Source organism: Thermobia domestica, chromosome 11 (assembly GCF_964235325.1).
Source record: "Thermobia domestica chromosome 11, izTheDome1.hap1.1, whole genome shotgun sequence".
Classification (NCBI taxonomy): Eukaryota; Metazoa; Arthropoda; class Insecta; order Zygentoma; family Lepismatidae; genus Thermobia; species Thermobia domestica.
In genome coordinates, this window is record NC_137464.1 from 118,991,155 (window position 1) to 119,001,338 (window position 10,184).

Consider the following 10,184-nt stretch of genomic DNA (forward strand, 5'->3'; position numbering starts at 1 on the left):
AATTAATCCACAATCAAAAACTGTAAGATAAGTGGACTTTCAACTAGAGTTTTGCAATTTCTACAGATATAATGGTAGTATCTGCTCATTATTTCGTAATTATTACAAGGCAAACTGTTTAATGTTTATGAAAAAACAGAACAAAATATGACGACACTCAGTCTGAGATGTATTTCCCAGCTACTTTATTATTAAGATATTATGTGCGAAATGCCAAAGATATGTTACCACAATACAGAAGCTTTTGAAGCTGACTGTAAAACTGTAATTGATTAGAAAGATAAGGACATCGAATAAGATGTTTTATTTATTTTCAACACAACAAGCTATAACGCAATTACAGTGTTGAAGATTACATAATCATATATTCGGAACTCTTGATAACGGCATCTCTAAATTTCTTAGGAGACATATTACATATAGCTATCCAATTCATTGTTATTTACATACATTCATCATACAAAGCTGTTGTTCTCCAGATTGGTGATTTCATCAATATATTAGTTTTTGACTTTTTACAGTAATAGAGAAAAGTATTTTTACGTGTTTTTAATGAAGGAACATGCAGAGCCGTAGCTTAGATTTTTTTCTGGGGGGCAAGCATTAATACGCATATTTAGGACCCCTAGAAAAAATTGTTTTTCCAATCCTTGGGCAATCTTTTTCCATCTTTCTCTTACTCTTTATGCCCCCCGCACGGCAAGGTCTGCGGGGCCGTTAGTTACGCCCCTGGGCACATTCCATACATGACATATTAATGAAGGGAACAATATTGACGAATCTCTGAGCCATACGAATAAATATTGTTTCTAGGGTCCCTAATATTAGACATGTTTTACTGAAATGGGCCAACGGCTCATTTTTGTTTTATTTACCTTTCGTGTGCTGTTTTGTTTATATAATGTAGTGAATCTGTTTGATGCTCCATTTATAATTTCGTGCTCGTATCGTATATGGACTAAGAAAATTTTGTCTTAAAATGGGCCCCCCTCGAACAGCGGGGAGCTTCCCTGGGGATAGTTACACCCCACAAGCTACACCCCTGGGAACATGTAAATTCAATGATGAAACTAAGTCAGGGGAGCCCAAAATATTTTGAGTTATTTTCTGAATGAATAATAAATCAATCGTAAGACGTCTTTGTTCTAGCGTTGGAAGATGAAAGTTCTCAAAGGGTGGTTTTATAGCTGTTGTAAGTAGGATAAATGTGCGTTTCTTTGTAGGTTAGAAGTTTCAAAAATTTCTCTGTGTTCTTTCTAATTGCTTACGATTTTTTAATTGAGGCGGATTCCAAATAGTAGAAGCATACTCTAACTTTGAACGAACATATACATTGTATATACAACTTTCCTAATGCTGAACAGCTCTTAAATTCTTTTCCTGTTCTAATTACGAATCTTAACAGCTTGAATGCTTCACTTGTTATACAGAAGTATTTACAATGTGACTGTCAAACATTAACTTAACATTATTATTCAGTTCAGGAATTTACAAATGATAATGATGTATGAATATGATGTAATGATGTAACAAATTTAACATGTGATGTTTGTTTATAATTTTGTACTACAAATGGTGTAATAAGTTGTAATTACAATTTGCATTTATATACATATGACAACTGTAGAACTTATAGGAGATACTCTCCATATTGTAAGTCAAAACCGGCAAAATAAATAAATGAATAAATAAATAAATTAAAATTAACACCTAGATCCTTAACTGATCATGTCTATTTACTATACATAGTTATTACGATCGTAATTACATAATCAAAGTTACGAGGTGATTTGCTTCTAGTGAACGACAACACTTTGCACTTGCTTGCATTGACTCCAAGTTGATATTAGAAGAACACCAGTTACTAATATGATCTTGACTTTGCTGCAGTTTTATGTTATCGTTCAGAGAATTGATGTTAGCAAATATCTTCAGATCATCCGCATATAGTAATTTTTTATTATCAGGAATGCAGTCAGATAAGTCATTAAAGAGAAATAACAATGGTCCTAGGTTTGAACCCTGAGGAAGCAATATAATCTTTAGATTTGTATGCATTAAAAGAACGGATTGTCTACAATTAGATAGGCATGACCAGAAGAATTTAATCAAAGGCGGGAAAAAGTGAAAAAACTTTAACTTTTCTAGTAATAGGCTATGTTGTGATTAACTTTATCAAAGACCTTTTCAAAGTCGATATAAATTACATCGACTTAGTTACCTACATCTAATATATCCGCTATAAAATCTGTAATAATTGCAAGGTTCGTTACTCTAAGAATTGTTTGTGATGGACAGATGAAGAATACAAAGTTGCTTCAGTTAATAAGCGTCCAGTATTTACATTTGTGACCAAACGTTTGTCTATTTTTTATCTATATACATGATTATTAGTAAATATGAGTGAAAAATATGACTTCTGCAAGGTACAAAAATTGATATTAATTTACTATTATGGAGGTTGCTAAGTGCCATTACCCTTCCATTAGTGTAATTGAGCTCAACCATTTACCATTACTTTTTCACGTTTGTAGGAATAGTTAATAACAACAGTGGGCAAAGTAATACACAAATATATACTAGAAGCATTGCTTTTTCTAATGCACTTTTCTATTTTAAGTGTGAACTCGGAAAATATGTGAAATATACTTCTGCCTCACCCCAACCGCCCTCTTATGGTTGAAACCATCCCTCTGCTTTGGGGAAAGAGGTGAATGGCCTCGGCTGTATTGCCAATTTGCCATTCAATCGTTTGGTCTTGACGACTGAAGATCGTAGGCTACTTAGAATGGCTAGCATTTCGTATAACTCCATACATTTTTTGAGATTTTTGCAATTTCTCTTCAGTTGCCATTCAACCATCTAGGTGGTTAGTATCAAAGTTACAGACTTCATCTGCCATCTAAGAATAGATGTAATTACTTGATGGGTTCGTAATACAATGCTACTAATTCATTCAATGGTTCAAATTGCATCTACAAAGTTGTCATATTGTGACATTTTTGGATGGCCCCAGTACCTGAAATAGGCCTCAAAGGGTATTTCAATATACGTTGAATAATATTTTTATTTTATTTTGATCTGTAGAATAGTTTTCTGTAGTCTGTGGGGGCCATTTGAAGAATACTAGAGATTTTGAGATTTCACCGATGGTGTAACAATAACTATGCTGACTTTCCTACAAAGATAATTTTCTGACCTCCTAAATATATATTTAATAAAAATTTACAGGAAGTAAATGAGTTGCAACCAGTTATGTTATATTGAAGCAGGCAAAAGGTAAATTAATGCACTAATTTATTATTACTAAGTAGAGCCTTCTATTTTAAGTGTGAACTCGGAAAATATGTGAAATATACTTCTGCCTCACCCCAACCGCCCTCTTATGGTTGAAACCATCCCTTTGCTTTGGGGAAAGAGGTGAATGACCTCTGCTCTGTTGCCAATTTGCCATTCAATCGTTTGGTCTTGACGAGTGAAGATCGTAGACTACTTAGAATGGATAATAAGACAGTGCACAGCGAAGCCCGCGAACTAATTCAATGTAGCAATCCTGTCCGCATCCAACCATTAAAGGATCTCGGAAACAGCATCTTTTCCCTCCTCTTTCGAGGAAGGTACAGGAAAATACACATCGACAGCAGCGCCAGAAGGGGCACACTTGAAATAGAAAGGTTCTAGTTATACTGAGTGGGTCAAAATAAACTGAACTTAAGATGAGAAATGAGAGGCCGAAAAGCGTTAGTGTATTCGACTTAGCAACATACAATAATGTCTCGTATTCTACGTAGCAAACTGTAAACGAAGCATATTGGTCTCGAACGGAGAGAGGAGAAACACGAGTTGCAGCTGTAAAGGAAGAATAGTCGAGGTAAAGCCAACCATCAACATAGACACGAAAATGCCTATGATGAAAAAGGCAGGTATTCATCGCAAAATAATATTGCTTGAAGGGAAGATCATTAAAAGGAGTAAAAGAAAATTCTGTGTCGAGTTCAACAGTGATCTGTCGATTAAGTCAACCATACCAACACCACCTAGAGACAAAGCCAGAGTGCTGGATTCTGAAAGACCTCTGAGGTCATCACAAATAGTCTGGTCCAAAAATTTTAACTTCACTGTCACCCTGTGGGATGTGTTGTAAAGTTATTTATTGTATGTCTTTCCAAAGATAATTCCATTTCTGTCTAAGGTCTCTTTTAGTTATTAATCAGTTTGTATTTTCGATCTTTGTAATATGGACTTTCTTTTACCTTCATGTGGTAATATGTGCTGTAATATTGTCTGTATCAATTGTAACTGCCTAGGTATAATATGTTGAAGATTTAAAAGTATAGTGTTTATGTATTTGTGTGAGGAATGATATTTTATTAACTGAATATGCTTCATCAATGCATAGAACCTTATTGTAAGGGAAATTATAACATCGAACCAAACATTCATTTTTAAGTTACCTGATAAAGAAAGCCTAAAAACGAAGTGGGTGAATGTGATTAACAGGGAAGGTTTTACATCTTCAACGTATTCCAGGGTGAGTATCACAGTACGGTTTTTTCGTTTATAGTATTAAGAAGTCTGTAATATTGCAGGGGATTCACCAGGGGTTCAGCTTTGAGTAGTGTGGAGAGACTAAAAGTATACGTGCTGTCATTTTGGTTATATGTAACTAATCAATCCATTTATTCTTCTTTATTATTAATGTTGCTAACGAGACAAAATTTGGAGCTGTCTTGTCTTGAGAAAGTCTGCTGAAAGTACAGTCTCGTCTCGAAATAATATCTGTTTCTATTTGAAGAGTTGTGTCTAATTTTGTATGTCGACGCGAAAATTGTATCTCATCTTGTCTCGTGAAGAACACATTATTATTATTATTATTATTATTATTATTATTATTATTATTATTATTATTATTATTATTATTATTATTATTATTATTATTATTATTATTATTATTATATTTTTAAACATTAAACCTTTCCTCTCCTCGCCATTTTAGCTGAAGAAATCCCCTTCTCATTATGCTTATCTGAGGATAATGTTGAAATTTGCAACAAAAATTACAAATTTAACACACGAATGTCAATTTTTACAAGATATTACTCAACTTAGAATATAGCTACTTACTTTAACAGATTTTGATAATTCAAATTAACACTTTTCGAAGTACAGAGTTTTCATTCTGTATGCATACTTTAATAAATATCACAATCCTATATTTTATTTTCTTCAAATCACTTTGTGGGGATGTGCGACCCATTTAAAAGAAAATGAAATGAAATGAAATCTTTGAGTTTTACGTCCCACGGTTATGCCGGTTAGGCTAAAGGAGACGGTGATTATGAGAAATGAATGAAGTGGTGGAATGAAGAAAGTGGGAGGAAACGGGAGAACCCCGAGAAAACCCACGCACACGGTGTTTGTCCACCACAAAGTTCACTTGGCGGGAGCAGGGTTTGAACCCGGGACCCCATGCACCAGAGGTGAACGCTCTACCACTGAGCCACCGTGCCCCCCCCCCATTTAAAAGAGTCTTCCGACTCCTCTATTGTGTTTTAAAAATACTTTATACTCAACATCTCTTCAGAAGAAAATTAGTTTTTAGTAGAGTCAAAATAAGGTTTGAGGTAGACATTTAGAATAAAAAGATGGGACCTTCTGGAATTTGTTCGTGATCTCTTCCTCATTAACCTCCAGAAAATCCCAAAAAATCCAGTTGCAGGTTTTCCGCCATTTTGAATAAATAGTCTGCAATATTGGATTTCTCACATGCACTTAGTTTATGCCATACAATTCCTAAACTAATTAACGTAGAAGGATCATTCTTTCTGTATTATACTTCTAATATTATAGGCAATGTAACAAATTAATATCACTTTTCTCCGAGTAACCATTTTTGCATAACTTTAGGATAAAGTGAAAAATTGGGATCTGTATTAGGGGACATAATCTTTTCATTGCCTCATACAACTTAACAGAGTAGAAATATGAAAAAAGTGCTCGAATAAAAGTTGTTAGGAATTTCATAAGTTTTAAACAATGTATATATTGTCACTATATACAATATCAGAGATACACAATGAAGCTTCAAACGTCATTGAACTACGCACAATTTCTGTTGAAACATATGAATGAATCATTTAACATGAAGAAAAAGAGAGACTATTTAGTGATTTGAGATGACTTTTCATTTCAATTTCCGGTAAGTATCAATAAATTTGGAAGTCCGGTTAGTTTAATAAATAGTTCGTAAACAGTGGCGTCGGCAGGGGGTGCGCAAGAACTCTGAAAGTAGACTTTCGCACTATCTTTCTGTATGTAAGCCTATATGTCCATTGAAATTAGTGTTTGAGATAAACGTTTCAAAAAGAAGATGAAATCTATTGAAATATGTTTTACTGATGTTGTTATCCTGCAAAAAAAAAAAAAAAAAAAAATCCAGTTGCGGGTTTTCCGCCTTTTTGAATAAATAGCCCTAGCCCAGTGCAATTACGATAAAAATCGATCAATCTTAAAATTTTTTTTAAAGATTAAACCTGTTAGAATATGTTATATGTATTGATATTACACTAAAACAGTCAGAAAACTTTAGTTGTTGGTTTCCCGCCATTTTAAATAAGCAGTACGCCATCTTAAAACTTTTCCCAGCATTTAGTTTTTGCCTTATGACTCCTATGCCAATAAACGTAAATGTATAATTCTTTCTTTATTATACTTCTAATATTTTAGGTTATGTAATAAGCGATCACTTTCTCCGCGTTGGCGTTACCAAAAGTTCACGTACCTTAAAGTTTTATCTATTAATGATTGAAAATATGAATTTAGGAAAATATAAAAATGGTAATTGAAACAAGGGATTAACTATTAAAAATGAAGGAAAATATACTTACCGGAATTATTTGAGGTGCGTTTTGTATCCTATTTACGGTAAATACCATCATATCCTGTTTCATGATTTTCACAATTTCACTTGTGCTTGTGCTTGGATTCTTTTGCGCATCTATTAAACTGCTGAACTTAAAAGTCTTGTAGTTATAAAAAGGAAGACAATATACACTGATCACTAGTTGAATTATAGACACTAGGGCGGAGCGAAAAATCACTTTTTTATATATCGAAAACGCAATAGTGCGAAAAAGTTGTCAATTGATGTTGATAAAATACTGTAAAAAATTCGTCGCTGAAATCGAATATCTTCAGATGGCGAATCGCCAAAATAAAAAAATAAAAAAAATGTCTTTATAGAGTATGCAAACCCGCCGTATACATCACTCTTTTGCGTTTCTACGGTAAATGAACAAAAGTATAACCTACATTTCTTAAGTTAAGTAATATATAAAATTTAAGAACTGTTTTCTGCATGATTTAGGCGCATTTTGGATCACACACTAGTCAATTTGATCAAAATAACAATCTACTTAATAAAAAATACATATTTTTTCTGCACTTCTCTGCTTGTTTCAGCGAAACGACCGAGGACCCACGACGAGGACGTGGGTGCCGGTCAGGTCCCTCCCATGCCCACCCTACCATTCATACACGTATGTTCAAATTTAGATCTTTGGTTATTTGCAGAGCATAGTTTGCCTTTGTTTCTACTTTTGTGTTTACAAATCAGTATTTTTAGTTTGAGTCTGATAAAACCATCTCTGCCACAAACTGCTGCAGATGCTTCTGTTAAAGGTTTCACGCAGCGTTCTGTACTCGTAAGTGACAGAAATATTTTAAAGCTCTTTTTATGACTGGATGTTCACGGTTATTATTGTAGATTTCAAGTTCTTTGTTGGAAAACAAGACAACGCTGGAGGATGCCTCACTTCAACTGATTCCCAATTAGTAAGGTCTGTGTAATCGTTTGCATTGAAATTGAGCTTTGGTAGCATACATTTTTTTTTACAAGTGACTCATTGTCTTCTTTAGCTGGTCTTCCTTGTTTCGTCTCCATACTGATACTACTGTCATAATATCTACTCTTCTCATTCCTAGCTATTCCCATTACGTTGACTATCTTTCTCTATGCCTCTTTTCTGACGTGAAGTCTTTAATCGTCAACCATAGAAGGCAATATATTCTCCGGGTGTGCGAAATAGCAATTATTTTGGATTACGCACTTCATGAACCAATTGCCGCTCCTTTTGTGGTATGTACCTTGAAGAAGTTCTCGTTAACCACACGTGATTAGCTCCATCTTTACAAGTAGCGTATCTCTTTACTGAAAATCAGTGACTTCCAGTCTCTTTCCTGCATAGAGTTTGATCTTTAAGACCATCAAAGTACAAGCCTCTAAGATCCTTTCCTTTGGCCATTAGCACTTCCTTTTGTCCTATATTTTCCCTTTCCCGCCAGACTTTTAGGCAGTCTGTCATCTGGCCAGCATTTTGTGGATCAATTATTCCAAAAGATTGCAATGTAGCTGTTGCTATCAAAGCAGTTGCACGATCAGATGTTCGAAATCGGTCTGCCAGCATACTGAGAAGTCTAAGGACATGTCGTTGCTGCTTGCTTCTTTTCTCTCTAATATTCTGTTGTTTTGCAAAGTAATCATCAACACCTTACTCATCGCCATCAGAAGATGATGTCTGGAGTTCATTATAAGTACTCGTTTGCAATGTGTAAGAAGACTATTGCCAGGTCGTCTCTCGTGATTTACTTTTAGTGAGTATGATTAGTTTTAAATTCTCCTCGTTGTCAACTTCCTCTGTTCTGGCTACTCGTGTTATTCTCTGATCTTGCAGAAATGTTCACTCCTTCCTAGGTATTTTCTTTCTTAATTCACATGAGCACATGGAAGGTTCAGGAACATATATCAAAAGACTTCGTGTAACCTTGTTTAAATTTATCCAGTTTTTCTGGAAGCTAGCAGAAGCTTTCGTTTTCTTCTAACATTAAAAAACTTCTTATATACTTTCCATGCAAAGCAAGTAGAAACTGAACCACACGTTCTAACGACAAAGTAGGGATGGAAACTTTGCCCTAAACAGATTTCACACATTGAGCAACGTCTCTCGCCAACTCCTTTACAGATCGATCATACCCTTTCTCAGATTTTTTTTCTTTCAGGCAGAAAGGGTGAATTGATTCCAAATTATTATCATGAAAAAAAGGAAAAGAGGGAATTGGCAATAATAATGGAACTCTGTTGCTTCGTCCGGACCTCTTGTTGGTTAATAATCTGTCTGATTTAAAACAATCTTCTTAGTCAGTACATAACTTATATTACAATACCATCCACATAAACTGAAAGGCTGCTAGTAGTTGTAATTTCTTCAGTACTCTTCGCATGTGTTGCATACTGCAGTTAATTAATTTACGTAAATAATTAATTTGGACAATAAGTTGAAAAGTTGGTTGATTGGAGTTTGTGCCCTGTTTTTAGCACCGGATGGAATCGACTGCTTAAAGTGTGATTCAAATTGCTACTGGCTATTGTATCCGAGGCAAATAATCACTACTGGAAACCGAACTCACTACTACGCTCGGCCACGTAGAGTCACTTCCGACATGTTTGTTTTGATTGGAACTGGCATAAGTAAAAAAAAAAGGAGTGTGGTAGAAAAATATAAGCAACAACATGCAAATATCGGAATGAAATTTTCTGAGAGCAATTGGCGGTGTGTTACGTTTTTAACACACAACCGATGTTGAGCGGTGTTAAATTCAGATCTGTGTTAGTATTTTCGGTGTTGATTCGACACCATGTCAGGGTCGGTAGTGTGGGGAAAAGTATTGAGTATTACTTGTAGTGGTGTTGCACCAACACGAAGAAAGTAACACAGTGTGTAGTTTGTTAATTATTTTGTGTTAATATTACACCATGTGAAGTATTAATATAACACAGTCCCTGTGTTATTCCAACATCATTTTCTTGTTATTTCAACACATAATCCGTGTCATAATTCAAGGTTAAAGCCGCATAAGTAACACCGTTTTGGTGTTAATTCAACACTCCCTGTGTTAAAATTCAAGGTCAGACCATCAGATTAATACCGTTTTTGGTGTTAGTTCGACTCGAGTTCTGTGTTAGTACGACACCTATTTCGGTGTTGAAATGCTTACGATTATCAAAGATTCTACTTTTAAAATAAGAATAGTAAACTACAGAACACTTCGTTTAGAAAATTTTCATAAAGCTGTCTTCGTAAGCTTTATGAAATACTTCACACATGTTGTGAAGTATTTCTTAATGG